A 25079-nucleotide genomic window follows, 5' to 3' on the forward strand; every position below is an offset into this window, starting at 1 on the left:
CACAATTAGCACTCATTTTAAGACATTAAAATACAGCATACATTTTTCAGCAAACATCATTTGTACATGGAAATCCACAAAGTATTTCAAACTTTTTAAATAAACATGGATTACCATCAAGTGGCTCAGTGATCCTCCTGACCATTCTTTTTAAGTGAGCAGCAACAGCAGGAAAACAGAAAAACTTAATCCAATTTTTCAATGTCCAACTTTTCATTTTTCAGATGAAAAATTAAACTGATGGTAAGTGCTACCCATCTTAAAGGTCCCGTTCTTTCTGTGTTTTTTGAAACTTTAATGTGTTTACAGAGCGCAATATAACACGTGTCCATGTTTCACGTGTAAAAAATGCGTCATTTTTCACACAATTAACTTATCTGTATAGCGCTGTTTTCACTGTCCTCAAAACAGGCTGATGTCTTCCTTGTTCTATGAAGTCCCTCCTTCAGAAATACGTATCGAGTTCTGATTGTGCAGTTTGTTTAGTGTGTTGTGATTCGATAGCGGCTTAGTTTGCCGTTAGCTTAGCCAATGACTGACATATTCCTGTGGGCGGAGTTTAGTCAAAAAAAAAAATTTCTACTGACGTCATTAAAGCAGGAAGTAGAGGGCTAAAGTCCAAACCGGCCGTTCGCTGTAGGCTTTGAAAGAGGAATTCTGTTAAAGAAAATGTATCGCCTGACAGTGAACTTTGAGCTTCATCATTTTACAAGTATTATTTATGCTATTATAACAACTTACACACTAACTAGGGTTTAAAAAATGAGATCAAGAAGAACATGACCTTTAACTAAAGGTGGCATAGGTATAACAGATTTCACACTTTTAAAACCTGTGCTTTTAATATTGTCTGAACATTTGTAGATAAATAACATATATAACATATTTTGAGTTTATGCATGAGAGCGCCCTCTGGCTTTTGGATGTGGCAGAAGTTGACCATAACTTATTGAGAAACCAGGCATACTAATTGTACAGTTAATTATTACACCGATCTACAGTAAAGCCACTGTGCATCTGTGATGGATAAAAGTTTGCCGCACAATGGGTAACACTGAATAAACACAACAGTACATCATCTAATCATACAAAAAAAATAATGTAGTACCTATTGTAAAACGACATAGGCGTGTTTTTCAAAGGCCTTCTTCACCCCTGAACCATCCATGTTCATTGTTGCCATCAATCTCTTTGTAAGAACTCTGATAAAAGAACAAAGACAACCAATTATACATGATAACAGTAATCGTATTTATGTGTTTGGTGAGGGGAAAGATGTGGAACTAGGGCTGTCGTGGTGAAGGAATTTCCCTTGCAGTGATTTTGCGTGGCTCACTAGCGCGCTATGAGGTTTTACCGCCTTCATTAACTAAAATAAAATTGTTATTTAAATCCAGAACAACGAGGTGCACTGATGTAGAAGCAGGTAGGCTAAATGTCTTTCCCTGATGAGAAAAAGATTAACAAGTTATACTATTATATAAATATATTTTTGAAAAAACAAAAATAAATTGAAGGACAATTTCTTCACAAGAATTTTTTTTTAAGTGCAAATTTACAGAGCATCGGTAAATACAAAACAAAGCAGTGTCTTATAAATAAATTAAAATTAGACCGTATTTATGCACCTGTAAATGTACAAAACGAATGCAATATAGAATGCAATGAATGTTTATTTATGGCATTTTCAATAGTATATTAGTAGATAAATTAACGTGTATCTATTAAGTATGAAAATAAATAAATCATTATTTTGCTAAATTAATCTGGATATATCATTTTAGTCAAATGATTTGTCATCATTTCAGATCAAGCTTAAATGCTATCTATAACAATTTACATATCCCGAGTGTTACTTGGTCGAAAATATGTAGAAATATTTTTTATATGTAAAAAATGTTTAGCTCACGCGGACTGAGCGAAAAGCCGTTAATTAAGCGGACTCTCTGTAAAATAGAGGACGTGCAGAAACAATCGAGTCGGCAGATGATCATCAATGTTTATAATGTTTCACGCAGATACTGATGATAAAAAACTTTCATATCTAAATGTCCAGGTAAGAGTCAAGTGTTCAGTCAGATAATAATAAAGCAACCGGGATTAATGGCTGCAGTTTCCTCATCCACGGAGCGGACGCTGTAGATACACAAAGAAAAAAACTAAAGGTTTTTATTTTAAGTGGTTTTAATGCTGGTAAGCAATCAGTTATATTATAGCGCTTTGTATTTGTGTTGATCAGTTAAATGAAAGTAATTTTAATCTTTAAAACTGCATCTAGATGCAGACGACACAGTTATTCTGTCATCTTAGTTTCACTTCTTTCACACATTCACTGTACGATTTAACGAAATATGAATAGCATAGTATTACATTTTGAATTGAAATTTACGTAAAACAAGTTACTCTCTTAACTCTTGACAATCTATTTGGCCTTTATTATACATGTATGATGTGAAAAACAAGAAGGCCATAGCTATATATGAATTTAATGTGAAAAGCGCGGTTGTCGCGGTTACTTGTCATTCATACGGTTAAGCTTCTCAGCAGTGCGGTAATACAAGATTGCAGTTACCGGGACAGCCCTATGTGGAACTCATTCCATTGTTACACCAAACAGCACATATAGGCTAACATACAAGGAGAGGAAAAAACGCTGGATAAGCAAATCACAGGGAGAGATTCAGAGCACCCACTCACCCTCAGGCCCCGGACAACGTCACACGGTGAAAGATGCAAGAGTCACAACACTGGCACGGACAATCCAGATAGTAGTCTCTGGAGGAGCAAAAGGAACACAATGGCTGGAACAAACAGAGACTCCAAACAAACGATCTGACAAAGACAAGTCGAGAGACAGGGTGTTAAATATCAGGTGGAATGAGCAGCAGCTTACATCTCCTAAAACTGACCTTAGACGAGTCATTTTACATTCATAAGGTTTATTTTCAGGGTTTTTCGTGGCATAAAACGAGGCGGAGGTGGTGGCATCCTGATCTTAACTTGTACACACACGTAGGCCTACCGTACCTTTAAGTGGCTTCCCCAAAGTGACTTCAACTTATTATTTCTAATAAAATTTGATGAAAATGACAATTATTAAGTAAAAAGTTATATAAACATTACTTACTTTACCAAACAGGAATGTTTTTAATAAAATAAAGCTTTTTATCACCTTTAACTAACTTTTTAGCCCACAATGGCCAACTGAATTAACCAGTTTTTCTAAATGATCAAAGCTCGTTCACATCTTGCATTCTCTGTGGTTCATTTTAAAAGATTCAATCAGGGTATATTCAGGAATCATAGAGATTAATTTACTACCTTCTTTTACCACCTTCACAAGATTTTTTACTATTAACACGATCAATAGCTTAACTGAAGCGGTTCAAATGAGTCATTCGTGTGCGAGAACGTCGTACTGGCGAACTCGCTGTGTACAGTTACAGTATAGCTTACCGATTCAATGATCCAACTGCACTGATAAAGACATAATGATGTTGCCTACCTCATATTAATTTCGCATCCAACTTTAGTGGACAATTTTGTGAGTAACTTTTATTAGTACGAACAAAAACTCTAAAACTAACATTCAACCACCGTAGACATTTTAAAAAAAAACAATAGTTATCTGCTTAATGCATCTAACTCTGTTAACCCTCTGGGGTCTAAGGGGTTTTTAGGGCCCTTGGGAAGTTTTGACATGCACTGACATTTGTGCTTTTTTCAGTTGCTTAAAAACATATTAATGGCAAAAGTCTCATAACACTGTGTTCATCACAAACTGGGCTACAATATCATATAATCAACATGTATGTACATGTTTGTATTTTTGAGAGAAAAATGTTTATGCGTGGTTTTTGAAAAAGCAAAATTTTTAAGTCACTGATATAACTCCACAAAACTCATTCTAAACATGTTTTCCCAAGACTTTCCAAACTGGATCTAGTAGTCTAGAGTTTTTTCTTCAAAATGATGTGAAAATCATATGGCCTACTCAATCACATAAAGCAAGATACCCAGATAGCACACGTACGTCTCAGATACGTATCTGCGAGGTAATCACTCAGATTTCCATTCCGTCTGGAAAACGTATTATAAAGGTCGTTTGCCCATATGAATTACGTATCTGAGACGTACGAGCCCAGCCGTTTTGAAGACGCTTTTAGATCTTTTCAAGACGCTTGATATTTAGAATGATGGTTAGCAGATCTTTCTAAGATCTTTCCAAGATGTTTCTTAGATCTTTAAAAGATCTTTATAAGAGCTTTAATCGAGCTCTTTCTAAGATGTTTCTGAGAGCTTTAAAAGACGATTAAAAGATCATTAAAAATAAATTGCTCTAAACTACATCTACACAGTTATACACACATATTATTCCAATATATCATTGACAACAATTAAAATAGTATTTTCAATAAAACAGGCAATTGATTGCGTAAAATTTATTAAAATTAGACAAAGGAAAACATTCATAAGATGCATATTTACACGAGTGTATGCAAAAAAAGCAACGTTTTTCTATAACATACAAAGAAACACAATATCTTTAAATTAATCAAATGCTTCCTCTGGCAAAGAACATCTTGGATGGAATTTTCCGCGTCTCCTTCAGTGGTAGACGGACGGATTCTTCATCTGCAGCAGCTGCATTCTAAAAGAAACCATTAAAAAAATAAGGAAAAATTAATTTTACAAACTATGTCATATGTTTTCTTTGTTTCCTCAATATAACTCTTATTAGAATGTCAAACAAAGATAAAATCATCCGTATTAATCGTCAATATCGTGTATATTATTAATATGAGCGTCTTTGCGTTAAATTCGTGCTACACCACACCATGCACTTATATCGACGTCGCAATGCAAAAGAAGAAGGGCAAGAAAGAAACCTGTCCTGGTCTGGCGATTTAAGGGAACATTTGTTTAAGGTATGTAGTAATAATACATTTTAATAATGCTGAGTGTGGGATCAGTTAACTAGAAATTTCGTTGATAATAAGCAATGTATGTACAGTAACTAGCTAGTTCACGTTAAATATTTTATGCACGTGTCTGTGGTTATTTTAGGTTTTTGATAGTTAATTTCACTGATAGTTTGAGCCCGTTTAAATTTCTTAAAAAGCTGTAATTATTATTTTATTTAACATTATTATGTTTGCTGTCAAGACTGATATTTATTTATATATATTTATTGACGTTGATATGTAAACTTAACCTACTCAGTTGTACTTGACTAATGCAATAATGACAGGTCCACCTGTTTAAGTATATTGTAAAACATTTGAACATAACAACATTTGGACATAACATACACACATTGTTTCCGCCTGCATCAATTTAGTTGTATAGCTGCATTGCTGGTTAACACCTCTGGGCAGATTCTCCATGTTCTTCTTTTATGTGTAGCTGCTCACCTTAAACAGATACAGTACATTGAAGTAATGTTTAAAACAAATTAAGCCCTATAATATTGTTTATGTTTACAATAATTGGTAAAAAGTTTGACGGATAAAATGGTTCTTACCATTCTCTATATAAGCCCCTCTGTCTGTTAACTTTTGTTTGAGCCTGTCTAGATCTTTTATCAGTCTAGAAAGATGTTGGAGAAAAGACATCATCCTCTTCTATAATCTCCATCTGTAATTGGACTAACAACTGGACCAGGGAAAGCAGGTGACTCCAAGATTGTCTCGTCTACAGCTGCAATATCAAAAAATAATTGAATTGAGGCTTTTTATATACATTTAGTATTTTTTATTAAAATTCATAATGAGCATATGTATACATTGATTTAAAACAGTACTCAAGACTGCAGATTTACTGTGAGGTTTTGAATGTTGGACGGACCATCAGACCTGCATCTGCCTCAGACATGTTGATGTTTAGCTAATGACGATTTTAAATACATTTATTTTTAGGCAACTTACTCTCCATTCGATCTTGCAGGTCACACCATGGTCTCAAGAGGGAAAATGAGTGCTCTATGGATTGAACAGAAAAGGTAGTATTAAACAGTGTTATGTTGTATTTAAATGCCATGAACAATGCGTTTATGTTTTCTTCCTAATTATGTCAACAAATGCTCTTTTACCTTGCATGGTACTTTAGGTGAATCAAAACTCCAACCATCTGTATGAGGGTCTGGATGGATAAAGGATGCCCACTGGAGCTGGAAATGATGGATCAGGTCATTTTCATTTGTCACATTTACAAAGAAGCACACTCTAAGGAATGTGTTACCCTGTCTGTGGCAAATACACTAGACAAAAGTATTGGGAGGCCTCATTCTAATAAACATGTTTATTTATTCCAGTATATCCAATCAAAACAAATATAAATGCTATACCATATAATACCACTTCAAAGAGTTTTGTTTTGATTTTTGTTGCAACAGTTTTGTAAGTGCCTTTTTCTGTTCCGAAATGACTACAGCTTCTTGTACAAGTTATTGATAGGTTTAGGTGATGAGTTGTTGGCTAAAAACCTTTGAGTCATATCAAAGGTGTTAGCTGAGTTAAGGTCTGGGGTTTATTCAGACCAGTCAAAGTTCTTCCACACCAGACTGAATCACTAATTTTCTGTTTGAACCTTACTTTGTTTGTAGGGTCATTCTTAAGTTGGTATTGAAAAAGGGCCCTGCCAAAACTCTTGCTATAAATTTAGCATCAAACATTTTTTCTAGAATATCATATGCTGTAGCATTAAGATTTGTGCTCATGGAAATAAGTAAAGTATTTAAACCTGTTCATTAGAAGGAGGCGTCGCAATAGTTATGTTTATATAGTTTATGTTTGACAAGCCAAAATAACTAGGGCTGCTTCTTTTTAAGAACTTTTGGGTATTTTTAAATCAGCCAGAGGAATAACAGTCCTTAAATGTGTAATGTACTGCCATAATTTGTAATGATCAAATGTGAGGTCAGATTCTTGTTAACCTACTGTGTTCTTTCTTGATGGTTAGCCGAGTGTCCCAGGACAGAAAATCTGTTTCGTATGGATCAGAGTCAGACATTGACATCTAATATGTAATATCTAGTGATATGTTTTCTTAGATAATGCTGTGAACAAATGCTCTTTTACCTTGAATATTAGGTGGATCCACACTTGAACCATCTGTATGATGATCTGCACCCACTGGATCTGTAAATGGTGAAGCAGGTAAGTTTCACAAGTAAACAAACTCAAATCCTATTCAGACCATTCATGATTCCAGCAATAACCAAGTTTTCTCGTCACAATAAGACTGCATATACATTGCAAATCTTAATGCACAGATCATATTTTTTTGACTATATTCATTTTTTGTTCTGCTCTTTTTATATTTACATAAGACACTATTCATATCTGATATCTGTGTTACAATAATTTCAAAAACTACAGTTAATATGAGTGTCATGATTTGCACTTGAGTTTTGTATCGACTTAAGCCAGGGTCACTGCCAATTTAGGAATGTTTTAATTATGACACTTAAACAATTGTATATGTACTTCGATAAAGGTTTTTGCAATCATGGAAACATAAGTGAATCGCAGACAGCATTTTTCTTTTACGAATGTAAAATGGCTGGAGTAGTGATGTCACTAGCTAGATTAATTTTCATTTGACCTCCCCCACAGAAAGACAGGGCACATCATTATATCGTTGGCTCCGCCCACTGGTGTTCAGTCTAAAGTAGTAGTTGTTGACAATCATAAAGTTGTAATAACAATAAGATTGTGATGTCAGACAAACATTGTGCTGTTGCTGGCTGTGGGAAATTAGTGTCTTTGTAAGGGTCGCAAATAATTTTAAAATATTTATGTTTCAAAATATTGCCCCCCTACCATGAACTAAACTGGACTGTTGCAGAGAACAAGTGTAGTAGGGTACGGAGCGCTCACACTAGTCACACCAAACTTTGGAGGTAAAACATACTTTGGTATGATACAGTATGCATAGTGTGAGTACCCCATAATTTAACTGTAAACCATGCCGCTCCTTAGAGCTTATTTCTATGTATATTTTAAACATTCTTCATTGTCTTGTGATTATTTTTGCAGGTTTCTGAATTGATGTCAGATGCAAAGCAGAAGCTTATTTTCTTCCAGTTTGGCTTCATTGTGGAAAAATGCTGGAAACTAAAATGCAGGTGACATTCTTTTGTTTATTGAAGCTATGACAAATAATTTGTCTGTTTAGTTAATGTTTTATACAGTGTAACTGTTCCTAAACATTGTTCCTCGAGGTCCTCTGCTATTCACATTTTGTATGTCTTCCTTATGTAACACACCTTATTCAAATCATCAGCTCATTAGTAGAGATCTTCATGAACTGAACTGAGGCTGTGACCAAATGTTCACACTTCTTGTCTTTGCACTAGACTACTTACATTACGGTTTTTTTTTTTGTATTTGGCCTAAGTATTCTAGTGGGCGTGAAGATCCCAAGCGTGCATGTAGAATTATTCATCCGATGGGACACACTTAGCATGTGTAAAAATTTCAATCCAGGTAGTGCCAGCAATTTGCACCAAAACGTATTTGTGTTTTATTTACTACTTTTAATTTATATTTAACATTTTTAAGTTTTTCTGTAAATAAAATGAACACTCTGAAATGAACATTTGCTTATATCAAACTTTTAGATGCAGAATTCTTTGCTCCTGTAAAAAAGCTCTTTGTTTTGAGTATGTAGCTTTATTAAAGTGTATTATTTATTCAGTAGTCCCTAAATAAACGACAAAATGTTGCAGATGTTTCACAAAATGCATAACAATAATGCAGTGAACACCATAGAAATGTTAACATACAATTAAAAGTCTCATGCTTTACATCCAGAACATGATGCACGATAGGATGCACAAAGTGATATTTGGACGCAGCCTCAGTCTGTCAGATCAAAGAGACATACAGAATGCACAGAGCAGTGGGACTCCATGAACAGAGTTGAGAACCACTGCTGTAACTCATTATGCTTACCTGACTCATGCAGAATTCTGGCCTGGTGTTTGGTCCCCCCTTTCTCTGGCTTGTGTCTCCATCATCATTATACTATTGTCAGTGTAATAGTATCGTCGTCTGCGTACCAGGACTTTGTTACTCAGCTGTCCCTTCTCCTTCAAGCTACATTTTTGTCAAGCTGCAACAAGTTGGAATACATAATTATTAACGTTTAATGATTTTGATGTATGAAATATGTAACAAAAGCAAAAAATGTATAGACATTCTATTAAGAAATTACCTTTTTGTTGTTTGTTTACTGACCTTTCAACCATATTGCATTTATAATTGATCATCATACCTTTGGTCTACTGTTAACAGGCTACTGTAGAAAACAAAGTCAAACAAAAAAAGAGAAAAAATTATAAATGCTGAATGTGTCTCATCTTAAATACATTGTTGTTGTTTTTGTTTCATTGAATTTGGATGTTTTGATGATTTAAGGAAAATTTACGTAGCATATATATTGATGTTTTAAATCAGAGTTTGTTAATGACACTTAATCATTAACAAACATTTAAAAAGCTTTATTACAATACTAATTGATAATATTAATGTAATAATATTGTTTTGTAACACCCTAAATCACTGAGCGCACAAACGCTACCCCTGTTACAAGCATGAGTGGTTGACGTCATGCAGACATGCGCAGACATTGAAGTACCGCGAGAGTGATTCAAATGCCCACGAAACAGTGTAATCACGCGGTACTGTGATGTCATACTGGTTAACGCTAAGCTACGTGAAGCCGGACACAAGGGCTGCACGTATCTTTGGGCTGGAGTAGCCTGTGGTTTTTAAGGCTTCGGTGTCTCGTCGCGTTAAACGATCGCAGAACGATTTATTTCTCTTTTTCACCTCGATTTTTGGCCTCTTGTGATTTACCAAAACCAACATGTGAAGTTACAACGCTGACGAAGGAGTTTCATCAGTAGAGGTAAGTAACCAACATTATGTTATGCATGTAGTGGATCTACAGATTGATTGTCGTATATGATCATTCTTTTTTTGGTTTGTTTGTTTGTAACGTTTATCAATGCAAGCCAAAATCGAGCTGCAAATCCTGAAGGCAACGCACGTTGAACATGTAACCGTTTTCTCAGCGGTGGTGGGGTAAACATTTGCTAAGTTAGCCTAGACCAGCCCCTGTTTAACTTAAAGTTACTTGAGTTATAAAATGTATCTTCCCGCCCGACTTGCTTGGAGTAAGTTAACGTTATGTAAACGACCGGTATTCATTAAAAGCCTTAAAGTTTTATAGCGAAGTGGTTTGATAATTATGTTAATATATTTTATCAGTTGTATTAGCTATAATTTATATCTGTGAATTAATTCGTATTTTTATCAGTTTCTAACAACACATACATGACAAAAGGCTAACGTAACGTTAATAACGTACGTTAAGTTACTTACCAACACGAACAAACTGACAGACAAATTAACTTAAAGCCAACAATTACAAAAAAAACATATTATAAATGAATATAAACGTTATGTTTACGAATTATATTATTTACATGTTAATTATGATGTTAAATGCGAAGAAAATGTTGAAGTGTGCCTGAGGAAAAACGGTCATATGATGAAAATGGCGCTCACGTGACGTACGAATGGCCTCGCGACCACTGGTCTATGCTCGTGACCAGCTCGCGCTTGCGCGACAGAAGGGTCAACTTCCTGCTCCAACCTGCAATTTGAATGCAGGGATAATAACAAATAACCAAAGTTTAATAATATTGCTGGGTTTTTTATAATGCTTAATAAATGATGCGTGTAAATTTACACATATTTATTACGTCACTGATATTGTTTTTTATTGCGTTTATTTCTTTTATATTGATTTGAAAATGAAAACCTTATTTAATTGACCTAAAATTTGTTTGTGTTTAACACTGATTTATGTTGTTTTTCTGTTTAATATTAGTGTGTCCTGGTAAACGTGTGCTCGGAAACATGCAGATTACAGTATTTACAGAGCCGACCTTGAGGCACCCACTGATGGATAATCTGTTTACCTAAAAACAGGTAATGTATAAACATTGCAAATATAATGAATTCACAAGTATATAATTTCACAAATATTAAATATTATTAACAATTATTATTAATGATGTACATATTAAATTACATATTATACATGTTCAGTTGTTCTGTTAAGTTATTTGAAGGATATGCATGGTAGATCAATTAGATTATCTTTCTCACTAGCTATAAGCAGCATGCTATATAAAGCAACTTATTGCTCATCTGCTTGAGAGAAAGTTACTGCTGGGGCTCTCCTGCTAAGGTTGTCTTAATTCTAAAAAGAAATTAAGTCATTTAGGCTTAGGTCATAGCAAGTTTTGAATGAATGACTTCACAATCTGTTTTAATAATGTTTATTTACAATGTATTTTATTCCACTTACCTGAATCGTGCAGAGGCTTGATGTTTAGTCCACCGGTTGTCTTCTCCAACCTCTGAGTGAAGCCACCACGAGGGGTCGTGTTAACCAATTTTTTTTATCTTAGTGCACAGTGAGTGTGTCTATAGTCTAAACGCTTAATAAACTGATAACGTGTAAGGTCATTTAAATGCATAAAACGGTTTTCTTTTATAGGGTAAAGCCCATAAATGGCAAAAACTGATTGGCACAGGTAGTTTTTTGCTCTTAAACCAGATTTTAACGTCTTTTTTGCCGTTTCGTATGTGCGTATGTCTCCACCTGTGATAGATAAACTTCACAAATAAAAGTAAATTAAAGCGCTTGAAACATGTTAATGTAATAAGCTGATTTTTATAATATCATAATAAGATAATTGTCCTCTTATTATGTGCTTGTAAACATACTCAATGTCTTTGTTTATCCTTTGTCTCAAGTCACACTGAGTGTGAGAAGTCATTTGTCCAGTGCTGTCGTGAAATCTAATGATAATTTTAAACTGATCTTCTTCATTCTGTCACTAGCCCACCACAATCCATGTTTACCAGCTGTGGAAGTGCAGGCCAAAAATCTTCCTTCACCTGTGGGCCTCTTCCCACATGTAGATAAGGTAATGAATTATTTGGTCACTGTTTCTGTCACTGGGGAAAAATAACTGCCCTAGGGAACATGAAGAATATCCAAAACTGTGGTATTGCGCTCGCCCTAAAAATTTGAGAATCTTGATGTTTCTAACACATGGTACAACCGCTTAGTAGGCATGGGCCAGTATAAGATTCTGGCGGTATGATTACCTTTAGCAAAAATACCATGGTTTTACAGTGTTGCGGTATTCCCATTGCTACACTACATTTTTTTATTTTTAAATGGCAGGTAAAAATAAAGCCTTTAAATTATATTATATATTATATTTTCAAAATGTATATTACATGTAAACATCAAATCAATCACATGACTTAATGATTTAATGAATTTTGTATAAATACAGTTCATACCTTGGAGACGGTTTCACAGACCATTTTAGTGGTTTTGTAACCTTGACTGTTTAAAACCTCGGTATACCTTGAAACTGGTAACCAGCCCATGCCTACCGCGTATATCTATTATTAAAGGGGACAGAGAATGGAAAACCAATTTTACCTTGTCTTTGTTGAATAATGGTAGTCTACCCGCATTCACAAACAATACAAAAAGTGCTAGACATGCTAAACATCTCAGTCTCATAGAAATTCCTCTTTTAGAAATGTCAGTCAGAAAACGACCCAATCTGAAAAACTGATGCTTATGACATCACAGGCATCTAACTGCCCCTCCACTTTAAAATAATTGGCTGTATTTTTTTAGTGGCAGCAAAGTCAGCCAATCACTAATGAGATCGCAATGAAAACCAGTAGGGGGAGCCAAAAAGGTGCTAAACCACTTGTTTAAAATCCGCCACCCTAATAGAGCTATCTGAGAGAGGTTTTTAGGAAGCTTCTAAGGCATTACAGACCCAAACAAAAAAAATTTGTATACATGTCACATCACAGAACAAGGATAAATACCCCGTTCAATCATTCTATGTCACCTTTAAGGTGGTTGACAGGTCTGTTTGCATGTTATTGCATTGGTAATAATTTATTGTTTATAGTCAAATATTGATTGTGAGAATTATTTCAATTTCCTTAAAAATGTTCTAACATCTTTTTCCTTTCTTTTCTTAATGCAGCACTTCAGGAGAAACCTGCCTGTGATCTGCTAAGATGCACAGATTCAACTCTGGCCCATTGTCATCCCAACACCTCATCTGCCATCAGTTTCGTTTAGTGTCGGTCTATTGCAAAAGTTCATATAAACTTTAAATGAGACTTTGTGTTAAGCAGGGGTTTCCAAACTTTTCATTCCACAACATATTAAGCCCAGGATACACAGCAGGATTTTTGCAATCCAATAAGACCTTATCACACTGTGTGACAAGGATTGTTTAAACTTCAGTAGTAGACTGTCGATGAAGACACCTATTGCATCTGAGGCTGCGACATCCGTTATCAGCATGCGCTAGTGGTAAACAAATACAGGTACGCAGGTCGAGGAAGCAAACACGTTGTTGATGTGCGTTGATCATGCTGAACTTCTTACACTGTCATAAAACTATCGTAGGTGTCTTTGGTCCCAGGACTGGGAAAACAGACGTCTTTAAACCTCTCACACTGTACGAGATAGGACCACCAATTAAGAGCCACGATCACAGAAATCTCCACGATTGTTTCACGATTGGTAATCTTTCATCTGGGACAGCCAAAAATCGTGCCGTGTATTATGGGCTTTAGACAGGTGTAATCTTATAGTATATCAAAACCATTGCTAATAATTAATTGGACAAACCATCACTACAATGCAACACTCACTATCTTACGGGGCGACCCACAAGTGGGTCTTCACCCACAGTTTAAAAACCCTGAGTATGAGTAAGAGTATGTTGTATTGTAATTAAAGTCACATCTAAGTGTTATGGAACAGTTTGTCATTATATTCACAGTATTACATGGTTCTTTCAGCAGTTACTACGTTACAGTGCTCTTAAAGTGTCCTGATCAGCTTTGGGTCTTGTGAAGTAATGTAATGAGAATGTGATCAATATCTTTGCAGTATTTTTGTTACACTGTGGCTGTAATCATATTAACACATAGGTTAAACATTTTATTCAAATTTGGTAAACAAACTAGTCAATATAATTCATGCTGTGATGCTGGATTAAACTTGGTCAAATGATTGTGTATTGTGTTTTCACTTTTTTATTAGGTTACTTCATCTATATAAACATTCTCAATATCACATTTGGTTTGCTCAGAGTTTGTTCAGATGATTTTTAAAATTAAATGTTGTGAAAATGCAAGGTGTGTTACAAAATTTCAATGGATGGCGTGGGGTCAAAAACTATCAAAAGTTTCAACCTTAGATATATACTTATATATACAGTACTCACCTTTTCTTGTGCATGGTGCTTTATCTACAATAAGTGACTTTTTAACGTTTTGGACTAAACGCAAAATGTCTATATTGTTTTTTATTATACGTGATATGCGCTTTTATTAATTATATTTTTGCTTCAAAATAAATGCCAACCCTTAAAAACCTGTTGACTATATTTTTAAAACAATTAAACAAGACATTTATTTAAAAAATTAAATGAGTTGGAGGTCTTTGCTGATTCGTCTGCGTTTGATCGGATTCAAGACCAAACGGAGATGCATTGCAGGCAGGTAGGATTTAGAATTTTTTAAGATCTTAAATACGTCTTGTAAAGATATGGAAGACGTATTATTCAAAGACGATCGTCAGCAGATGTAAAGATCTTTACAAGACGTATCTGAGACGTACGTGTGCTATCTGGGTATTGATTTACAATTTCTAAGACACTTTTGCTTGGGAAAGTCTGTATGCATGGAGGCAGGAAAGCTCCTGAATAATCAGTGATTGACAGCTGAGAGACAAAAGAGTTGAATAATGAGCCACTAATGAGCCTTGTGTGGATGTTCAACAGGAATAACTTTCTCTGTAGTAAAACCATGATAAGGTTTACTTTTCAATATAATGTAAATACACACACACACACACATTATATATATTTATATATATTTATATTGAAATATTTTCTATTAATTTCACAAGTATAAGTTACCTTTTAAAAACCATAGTAGTTTAATCATGGTAAAGATACTGTTTGGCCATCTTAACATGAACACACTTCAACCCAGGGTTAGTGTTTGGTTGGCCAGCGAGAGGTTTACTTTTGTGCAGTAAAAAGCTCAAAAGAACAACTGCCTATCGTTGTCTGGACTCTTCTTTGTGTATTTGTAATCATTATAGTAGAAACACAACAAGGGACACGCGTGGTAAACGTATCAATGTTTGTTTACAACCGCCGCCATTACCTCACGTGTTGATCATGAAAGCAGTGAATGTGTGCACACGCGAGTGATCCTGTGTTTAATAAACTTGCTGTGCGGAGATATGCGCTTAGACGCAACTAAATAATGATTGTACTGTTTGGAATCGCGCATTATATAAGAATACCAAAAAGCGCGTCGAGTTTCCTGACTCGCGTGTTTGTGTATGTGTGTTCCAATCGCGTGAACTGTTTCACGGAAGAACAAAGAAAACACTCGCGTCTGGAGATACTGACACACATACGCAAGGAAATAAGGATTTATGTCATGTTTGGTGCAATCGGATGGAACAACAAGGAATGGAGAGACTGGATTGTGGATTGCATATCCATTGACTGCAGGAGGCACGAGTCATGCATATGGATGTTTCTGCTCATTCACTTCAATGGCGCGGGGGTGTGGCGATCCGATCTCATTACAGATAATGAGGTAACTGGCGAAATACGGTACTTCTCCTCCTTCTCATACAGTTTACACCGAATGACAATATCTGTTTTCAATTTCACTTATATCATTTAAAAGGAGACATTCCAAGCATTATGTAGACATTTATCTTTTGTTTCTACACCAAGTATTCGTTAAGTTACAGTTTATTTTTCTGACGCGTTTCTGAAAGGACTTCACTGAGGGAGAGAGAACAGAACGTGCATCATGTTTATTTTCTTAATTTTGCGAAAAGCACAACATTCTGTTTTTATTGGGAGTGGACAGAAAAAAACTAGACACTTTAACGTTTGAAATGATGTAGCCTATAAATCATATCTGTATGTCAAAAATCAGCAGAGTAATTTAAGTCTCTTTGCGGAGTGATTGAAAAATAAAGAGTTTGCGGCGCCCGCGCCACCGTCGACCCCAGAGTGTTAAATTACCTCAGAATCCTTCACAGTAACGTTACATTAACTGACGGAAATTTCAATTCACAAAAAGAACAAAATAATCATTGCAACATCGAATATTTAATCAAAACACAATCTTCTACGTTTTTAAAGTTACCAAATTATGTTTTATTTCATGAGATGTTTATTACTCACCTAATAAAAGCGCCAACTTTCTCGAGCTGCTTCGACTTTCCCTCAAGCTGGCCTGACGTGATGACGTGTGTTTCAACGGTCATCAACGTAATAAATCTTCCAAATATTTCTTTCTTTAATTTTTTTCCGTGTACACATGTATAACATTGTCATACTAGGTTTGCATCAATTTACACACAAAAATAAATAAATTAATTGTTGTAGTCCATTCTTTAGCTGCAGAGAAACCCAAGAATGTCAAAAAGCTATGGCGCCATCTACAGGTGGTATTAGGAATAGAGAATATGAATGGGCATTGTAGCCCCAACATTTTTCATAATTAAAAATTTTAAAAATTAAAATAAATATGATTTTTTTTAAGAACCCTAGCATTGCATCTATCAGTTAAAGACAAGAAAATCTTAATAATTTTAAAATATGTAGCATGTTCACTATGAAAAATCTAACTAATTTAAATTTTCCATAAATTACCATGTAGTGGTAATACTGTATATGTTTACATTATAGGGTATTACAATTTCATTATCAATTACAGCAAATGTATTTTAATTTTTAAGTATATAATATCACAAAAAAAAAAAAAAAATTTTAAATAAGGACTTCATGTGGGGTTACAGCAAAAATGCTTCCCTTTTTACTTTTTTTTTTATTGTAATTAAGCAAATCAGTATATTTTTTGTCAAATATAATAATTACTGTTCGCTTAATTATTTCATTATCAGTAATTTACATAAATAGTTTTTTTTTGTTTATGTGTTTTACCCACAGAAGTTACAGAAGTCCACTCTTATGCAGAAATCCAACAACATATGATTCAAAACATATGTGCCAAATGGATGCATTTTGAGGCCCCAGTTTTGTTTTATTATTTTACATTTACATTGATATCAATTTGATGTCAATTTGACATCAACCGAATGCCTATAACATGACGTTGATTATATATTTTCACAAATTAACCACCAGAAGGACTTAATGTATAATCTAACTTTGAAATGATGCTTTGCAGCATCTTGATCAAATCTTGCCTAATATTTGACGTCAAATCGACATCAAGGTGCCCGCTGGGAAATCATTGAGACGTCTGAGAACTATGCCGTTTATATAAAGCATGATATACTGGAAGGCGTGGCCCAGTTTGAACTGAAACTTGTTTATCAGCATTTACTGAAAAATTCACTTTCTCCTAAAGAGTTATGTGAAGGAGTTAAAAGTTTTAATTACGGTTACCTTGAAAGAAAAAAACAGACCAAGTGGACTTAACATGGATGACAGCAAAGACATTGGTGCAATACGCTGCTTTTATTTGGAGATGTTGTACATAAAAATTATTCTGTTTGGAATTTGCTTTTACTTCCAATACAGATTGTAACCATTGTTTTCTTTCCAAGAGTAACTAATGGAATGACATACAGGAATCTACACACAAGTCCCAATAACGGATTATGGTCAAGAGCAAGGATGTTGTCTATTGGATTTTCATGGTTAACACACAATAATATTATCTTCGTGCTGCCATTACAAGGGCAGATAAACATGTCCTTCAGCTCAACATATTTGTCAGAGGACAACCTTAAGCAAACAGATAGACTCATGAATACTAACATAAACACACACAGACACACTTACACTTTGAAGGCCTGTTATCTACTGGCTGTGCTTGCTGAAATTAGCAGGAAGGAGCAGAAGTTTTAGAGAACTTCAGAGTTGTTATTCCTGACACCTTTACAGATGGGAGGACTGACCCCATCACAGACAACATTCTCACTGTGTCCCTGTGGCTGTTGAGTTACAGGAGAGTAAAGATGTTGTTCTTAATTGGACAATGACTGTTGTGCCTTGTGTGGTGGTCATGTTTTTTTTAGTCAGACGATGTTTGCGGGTCTAGCTATTATTTTGCAACAATTGACAGTAAATTTATGTAATAATGTTTACGTATATAGTTTACTGTAGCTATATTACAACAACATTTACGGTTAATATTTGTCATTTACCTGTTAGATCACATTTATAAATTAAAGTGCTATTCATGTTGTGATAAAATGTACTGAAAGAGAAAAAATCTGTTCTGATTCAGATATAAAGCATGTATTAAATTTCAAAATTCAAAATTTGTGTCAAAAGAGTTTTGAAAGGGAATTATTATTATCTTATCAAAGGTAACAGAGGAACCTCTTCCTCTGTGTCCCAAACTTTGTATATGTCACACGGTGACGATTTCCAGGGGCGGAACCAAAAATACCGGAGATTGGTTCCGACCGGAAGGTTTCCCACCCGGAGGTAAAAACGGGAACACCGGACTTCCGGGAAAAACGCCGCGAAGGAAAATTAGGCAAACGAGACCCAGGTGTAACGATTAAGCACAGCGATCTGTGATTGGAGGAACAGATGGATAGAGGGAGGATAAAGAGGACCTGAAAACGAAGGTTAGTGTTCAGTTTTGCTGTGTATTGTGGCGGTGTGGTTTGGCTGTGTATTGTGGCGGTGCAGTTTGGCTGTTTGGTGGGCTGTGCATTAGGAACATTGTATTGGAGTAACAAGCAAGTGTCTGGGACATCAAGACGGATCAATCTTTGGCTGGGCTGAGTATGATTTAAACCCCTGTTGTATGTAAGATGTCTGACTCGCTTGACATATAGAAGTGTATGTGGAAATTCTTTTACAACAGTTACTGAACTACGTGATACACGAAGGAAAAACCGAACAGTGGGGGAGCTAAAGAGACGCAGAGAGGAAGTAATATTCACCATTTGTGAGTACCGAAGGTGTAAAAGTGTTACGTGTATATGAAGCATACCAGTTGATTCATGTGTGAGTTGTAGCAACAGACGTAGCGGCCCCATCACGGAACGGAGCGGTGGGAGAGCCCGGAACGCAACACCACTGGGAATTTGGCATCAGCTACTCTTTTAAACCTCTGGCTTCTTCGTTGCAGTGCCCCGCGGATTCTTCAACCGACCCCACAAAAGACCCATGGCCTGACCTTATTGGTTCACTAAGTGTGTCGTGGGTGAGTTTAGATTTACAGAGTGAGTGTGTTCACGTGATTGTATTGCAGTGAAGTGCTGTGTACTTGTTGTCAGAAGCTACCATTGGTTGGAGTCGGCTATATTCGAACGGAGAAGACGCTGTGTGGTGCTGTCAAATAACCCTGAGTGTGGAGGCTGGTGAGACACTACGAAGTCTCCGGCCCGGGCAACGTGTATTACGGTGGTGACGGTGGAAAGAGGGTACAGGAAGTAACGATCACATGTGAGTACCATACAGAGTGTTGTTTTGCCTGTGAGTGAAGTTAACGCATTGCTGAAGCTTAATCAGCTACTAACTGCCTGTCACGGAGCCTCTTCAAAGGTACGCCCCTGTTCTGAGTCCAGCAATTCCCACGCATGGGAAGGAGAGGGCAGCGTTCGGCTCGGCGGTGACTGCATGTATCTTCTTCGGCTAAGGCCCCGGGAAAGGAAGATTACTGACCTACTACTCACCGTACCCATCGCCTGTTCACCACCAGTAAGTAGAGAAAAAGCACAGTTAAAGGAGAAAGTGTGAATTGTGTTACAGCCCTGAGCCCTCTAAAATAGGAGAGAGACGAGCCCGTCACCTGAGAAGTACTTACCGTATCCACTGCTACCAGCCACCTGCAAGTAAGAAAAGCACAGTTAAAGGAGAGAGTGTGATTTGTGTTACAGCCCTAAGCCCTCTAAAAGAGGAGAACGACGAGTCCGTCACCTGAGAAGTACCTACCGTGTCCACTGCTACCAGCCACCTGTAGGAGAGGGAGAGAGAAGAGATCACAACAATAGTAAAGTGTGTTTCTGTGTCCACAGCCTCGAACCCTCCAAGCGAGGAGATCACGAGTCCGCCACCTGTAGGGGAGAGAGAGGATTAGACCGCAGTCAACTGTCAGATACCTATTCCGCATTACCGCCTGGTGAAGTTCTGCCTCCAGGACACGGAGGGCGCCACGGATAGAAAAGACCCCCTTAAAGACCTTGTCTCCCCTCCCCTCTCTTAACCTGCTTGGAGGCCAGAAGAGGCCGTTATTTTAAGTTCCCCTTTCCCCTCCCCAACTCATATTTTAAGTAATTTAAATAAAGTTTGTTTTAATCTTACGCTTACCTTGTGTGTCTGGTCATTGGGGTGGCTTTGGGATCCTCCTCGAGGTGGATACTAGGAAGGGGCGTGACCCTTTACCTATCTCGGGTCTGCTCCGACCTGTGACATATATTTGGACTTTTTCCAGACAACTGTACACTTAGGAAGTTTCAGAAAATGATGGTCATACTGTGCCTTCTTGAAGCCAAACATAAAATTGCACCGTCATGGAAATCAGTTCACAGACCAAGTAAACAGAGTTGGGTTGAGGGGATATTGCAATGTCTTGCTATAGTTAAGGGGAAATATAAGACTTTTGTGAAGATGTGGGGTTCATTCATGGAATTTCTGGAAGGCAATGATTTTACTATAGTCCTGTAGCTTGCCGTCTCTGTCCATACACACTACTTGCCTGCTGGGGTGTAATTTTTTTGTGATAAGCATCTGCTAAAACTTAACAATGTTTCCTTTCCAATGTGCAATATTGTGTTTTAGAGTAATAATAATTCCTTACATTTATATAGCGCTTTTCTCAGTACTCAAAGTGCTTTACATATGAACGGGGGAATCTCCTCAACCACCACCAATGTGCAGCATCCACCTGGATGATGCGACGCCAGCCATATTGCGCCAGAAGGCCCACCACACACCAGCTTATTAGTGGAGAGGAGACAGAGTGATATAGCCAATTAGTATGAGGGATGATTAGTAGGCCAACGGGCAAGTTTGGCCAGGATGCCGGGGCACACCCCTACTCTTTTTGTAGGACATCCTGGTATTTTTAATGACCACAGAGAGTCGGGACCTCGGTTTAACATCTCATCCGAAGGACGGTGCTTTTTTGACAGTATAGTGTCCCCGTCACTATACTGGGGTGTTAGGACCCACACAGACCACAGGGTGAGCGCACCCCCTGCTGGTCTCACTTACACCACTCTCAGCAGCAACCTGGTTTTTCCCAAGTGGTCTCCCATCCAAGTACTGACCAGGCTCAGCCCTGCTTAGCTTCAGTGGGCAAGCTGTCTTGGGCTACATAATGGATGTGCCTCTTTGTTTTATGTTATGTGTTGTTTCTGTATGTTTTAACTGAAAAAAGTTAATAAAGATATTGGTCAAAAAAAAATTGTGTCAGTCCACACAGCATTAGCCCCACTGAACAGATGCCATTATAACACATCATCAGCTGAACATATACAGTAACCTCTGCATGCCAGCCTACAAAACACATTAGGAGCAAATTGTTTATGTGTTGCATTCTTGCACTTGATACATATATACCGTGTCTTTCTATTCTTCTATCCAGTACAGTTTTTTGCTATTGGTCACAACCTAGAATGATGAAAATACATAGATAAACTTATTATTAATATAATAAGTAAATTTTCTTAAAGGAGCAGGGGCGCCGCTAGCAATTTTGGGCCCTATGAAAGAATAGGGGGTCGGGCCCCCACCAAACCCATTTCGCACCAAACATACAATCCAACCTACTGTAGCTATTCAAAATCTTTGTCTGTAATTTAATAATACAGAACTATTTATTTTGCTATTGTTTTGACCACAATTATCAGTATTTATAGATACCTAAAATGTCTGCAGCTAAGATAATTTATTGTGCATTGTAAATTTAATTGAAAAATACATTACATTAATCAAATATTCAGAAAAATTGCAACATTCTTTAAGATTAAGGATAAATGTGACCATGCCTATAAAAACCCAGCTGAAGTATTTCTTTGTGATTTGCTGTTTTTCACATAAAATTATCCTATATAATGTAAAGAACATTTTGTGAAAATATAAACTTGATATCTTTAATGTTGACTGAGTAATGTCATGTCAGCAATTGAAATCATAGTAAAATTAATGCTTGAAATGAAACTGTGATGCTTTTTATCTCACAATAAGATTTGAGACTTTAGTCTGATTTTATGAGACAGTCTTAGTGACATACTGTTTACTTGAGCTGTTACACACACCAATGACTTTGCAACATTTAAAAATGGCAAACAACAACAATGCATCTTTTCTAGAAATTGACATTCTGCCTCAAATAAGACTGGGTCAACAATGCTTCACCAAAGCTTGTATTATAATTATTAGCATTATAAGGTAAAGAACAAGTTTCACACACCAGCAACTTCAGTAAAGCAAAAATAACGACAGATCATTGAAACCGTGAACTTAAGAAAACAGCTATACTATTATTAAATGATTCTTCAGACTGTTTCTTAATCAACGAGGCTCTAAAATGAAATGAATGACAACTATAGCAGATTACGAAAATTTGGTGTTTCATCATATGAAAAACAACATAAATAACAAAATTTGTCACAAACAGCAGCTTTTTATGTAACTTGAAAGGGTTTTCTTTAAAATGATATAAAGAAATTGCATTTATTCCACTGTATGTGGTTATGGGGACACTTCAAATGTTTTTAGGCAGAAATTGTATTCAAAAAGGGTATTATTCCTCCCTTCAGTTGGAGTAAAATAACTTTTGCATAGATTATCCTTTTTCCTCTGTAAGCTGACAATTGCTGGAATCAAACAAATTTGTCTGCAGGGACCTGAGATACCCAGGGCCAGAGTTATATACTTTCAAATAAAAACTTTAGAAAAAAAACATCAAAAAGCGCCTATTTATTTTTGTGTTTATTAGAGGACTGATATCACATACAACCATGTTTAGCACTTTCAACAGTGTTTTATGTAATTTCAAAGGGTTACCTGTAAAATGATACCAAACTTTTGTATGTAAACCTCTGCATGTGGGTATGGGAAGCTTTTGAAATTGGGTAGGCCAAATCCAGGCGAAAATCCCCAAAATAGCTTCAGGGTGAATATACATAACTGGACTAGTTTAGCCTTAGTTGCATTTCAGTTTTATCACAATCAACTCGATTCACGACTGCATAAAAATCCTTCCTTGGCATATTGCGTTACAAAACACCGATCGCATTTCTAGTTTATGTTAATTAGCTTAAACAGGCTACGTTAATTAAAACAACGTATAAGGGCTGACTTAGAATCATAACACAAAACAGGGAACGTAAATCCCTTTGTGTTTTTTTAAACTGGGGTGAACAGAGCGAAGACTTTACAGTGGAAAGAAAACTGCATTGTATTGCTCCAGCATTGTGTAAACATTGTGTAAACTGCATTTATAGTAAGGAAGTGCACATATGCAGATATCATAGCAAATAGCAGTAAATACACACACCTTGTTTTCTTCACGCGCACTGTGAGACCGTGGATTGAAGATGGCGCTAAAACGCAGAGTAAAGACGGGACGGAGCTAAGAGGGCTCAGCTTAAGGGGGTTGCGTGTGCGGCAGAGTCCTTGGCTGGGGCCCTCAAAAGTTCATGGGCCCTTAGAATCGTCCTAACTTTTCCCCCTCTTACGGCGCCCCTGTAAAGGAGCATTTCACCCATAGAAACTAGGGGTGACCCCGAATAGTCGAAGATTCGATGCATCGATAGGAGAAGCCTGATTCGACTACCAATCTCATAGTCGAATCGTCGCAGATGTGTTATGAAATGAGGATCATTTAATTTTGGCCGTATGGGTGCACACATTATCTGATTTCACATATAACAGCTTTCTCACAATATATTAATATACTGCATATTATGATAATGCTGCAAATAATATGTGAAGTAGCAGCTTTCAATAAATATTTTTAAAATGCGTTAATAAATCCAACAACCCCTGTGACCGGACTTCATGTCCATAAGAGGTCTCTATGTTATTAAAGCCTTGCCTCTTTGTTTCGACATTTAAAAGACAAAGCTGGCAAATTAAACTATGTCTTTCGTTCTTTTAATAATTTCTATATTTTATTTTATTTATAAATCACTTTGGGTTATCTGATTTAACTATTTGGCTTGTGTTTTGTTTCCGTGCACTTGAGGCATTTTGCATATTTGTTCTGCACTTTGTTACTTCTGACCTTATTTTATTAAAAAAAATTTTATTTATTATAAACGTAAATTCCGATCTAATTTAAGTATGTAAATTTTGGATAGCTTTTCGTTGTATCGATGTTGCGCTATTGCGTGCTGGCCATGCTTGCCCATGTAATTTAGCCGAACGGTTAGGTGCTCTGCGTCTCATATTTAGGAGTTCATCAAACTAAACATTAAAAAACGGATGTTTTTCGACGAGTATAAGTTTTTAAAATGTATTTAAAACATATATTGTCTATCTTAAAGTTAAACTACAAAACAGGTAAGCCGTTTTTTTTCGGTGATGAAACGGAAACTAGTATCTGCACCGAACCTATTTCTGCCTGACACGAATGTCTTTCTTGTGATTTAATATTATGGTCAGTCGGTGTTCACTTTCAAATTATAGCAAAGAGATTCCTGAAATAAATAATATCATCCGGTCTTTCTGTATCTAAAGTGAATACAGAGATGATCAAAGTCAAAGCAAGCAAGCAGGTATTTCTGTGCTAAATAATAATGCGTAGTGTCTATATAATCATTAATTTCAGTGTTTTTCTTGTTATAAATTAACGTTTAATGAATTGTAAATAAAGATTAGTTTTTATCATTTACAGTCACAATCACAAATTATTTGTCATTTCTCATTTGTCGGGTTTTTTTTGGTCATGACTGCTTTTACG

General features: G+C 36.2%; 3 long non-coding RNA genes across 8 annotated transcripts; 2 read left to right on the forward strand and 1 right to left on the reverse strand.

Annotated features, from left to right (window-relative positions):
- Positions 1-4431: 4431 nt before the first annotated feature.
- Positions 4432-10874, reverse strand: LOC135767280 (uncharacterized). Of its 5 annotated transcripts, none has more exons than XR_010542001.2 (8): positions 8958-9095; positions 7080-7139; positions 6939-6983; positions 6092-6169; positions 5928-5981; positions 5525-5700; positions 5317-5414; positions 4432-4651 (listed from the first exon to the last, which is right to left on the reverse strand). It is a non-coding gene; the product is annotated as an uncharacterized lncRNA (long non-coding RNA). The 5 variants fall into 5 exon arrangements; XR_010542002.2 differs by having other exon boundaries at positions 5313-5414; XR_012336907.1 differs by having other exon boundaries at positions 5317-5700.
- LOC135767281 (uncharacterized) lies at positions 5535-9102 on the forward strand. Of its 2 annotated transcripts, none has more exons than XR_010542004.2 (6): positions 5535-5673; positions 5919-6001; positions 6109-6187; positions 7092-7157; positions 8040-8128; positions 8971-9102. It is a non-coding gene; the product is annotated as an uncharacterized lncRNA (long non-coding RNA). The 2 variants fall into 2 exon arrangements; XR_010542003.2 differs by having other exon boundaries at positions 5539-5673; positions 5947-6001.
- Positions 9699-14152, forward strand: LOC135767278 (uncharacterized). Its single transcript, XR_010541999.2, has 4 exons — positions 9699-9915; positions 10903-11003; positions 11925-12010; positions 13109-14152. It is a non-coding gene; the product is annotated as an uncharacterized lncRNA (long non-coding RNA).
- The last annotated feature ends 10927 nt before the right edge of the window (positions 14153-25079 follow it).

This window comes from Paramisgurnus dabryanus, chromosome 6 (assembly GCF_030506205.2).
Source record: "Paramisgurnus dabryanus chromosome 6, PD_genome_1.1, whole genome shotgun sequence".
NCBI lineage: Eukaryota > Metazoa > Chordata > Actinopteri > Cypriniformes > Cobitidae > Paramisgurnus > Paramisgurnus dabryanus.